Source organism: Arachis duranensis, chromosome 7 (assembly GCF_000817695.3).
Source record: "Arachis duranensis cultivar V14167 chromosome 7, aradu.V14167.gnm2.J7QH, whole genome shotgun sequence".
Taxonomy (NCBI): Eukaryota; Viridiplantae; Streptophyta; class Magnoliopsida; order Fabales; family Fabaceae; genus Arachis; species Arachis duranensis.
The window spans coordinates 15,487,051-15,487,840 of record NC_029778.3 but is presented as its reverse complement, the minus strand read 5'-3'; positions in this window follow the sequence as shown (position 1 = coordinate 15,487,840).

Below are 790 nucleotides of genomic sequence, written 5' to 3'. Positions count from 1 at the left end.
GTGATTATATTCTTTGTGAATGAGAAATGAAAAATTAAAAACAGATATTGGAATCAGAGTGATACACTCCTATATTTGCACTAGCTAGGAATCGTGGTTACATTAAAAGTTACCACAGTTTAATTAGGGATTTTGAAGTTTGAACTCAATTTTTGTGTAATTACCTCAAAATTAAAAAGAAAGAATTTTATTGACTAAATTATTTTATATAAGTTTACTTTGTTAGTAAAAAACTTATACAATGTCATCTAATCTGATTTAGTGTTTAAATGACCTTTTAAACATGAAATTTAAAATTAATTATTTTTATTGATGTGATAATAAATAATTAAATATTTATATATAAAATTAACAAATATTAAATGACTAACATTTTTCGTTTACATTTATATTTGAGTCAACAATAAACAATTTTTTAACCCCCCCTCTGGTCTTTCCAAAAATTGAATTCTTATTTGTTGTATGTCAAACATAATTAGGATCCCACATAATTATTGATTGAAGTAAATATTAGAAAATTATAATTTCTAATTTATTTTGTGGCCCAATATATTATGCATATATATACTTAGGCTCGATTTGATAAAATTTTTTAAAAGGATGTTTGTGCTTTTTAAAATAGAAACATTTTATTTTACGTTTGATAAATAAAAAGTTCATATATATATTTATGTTTTTTTTTTGGTGACTTTATGTATTTATGTTTAGAGGTGCTTTTTGAAAGTATTTAAAGAAATTTTTTAAAAAATTAACTTATACTTATTAAAATTTAAAAAATTAATATAATCTT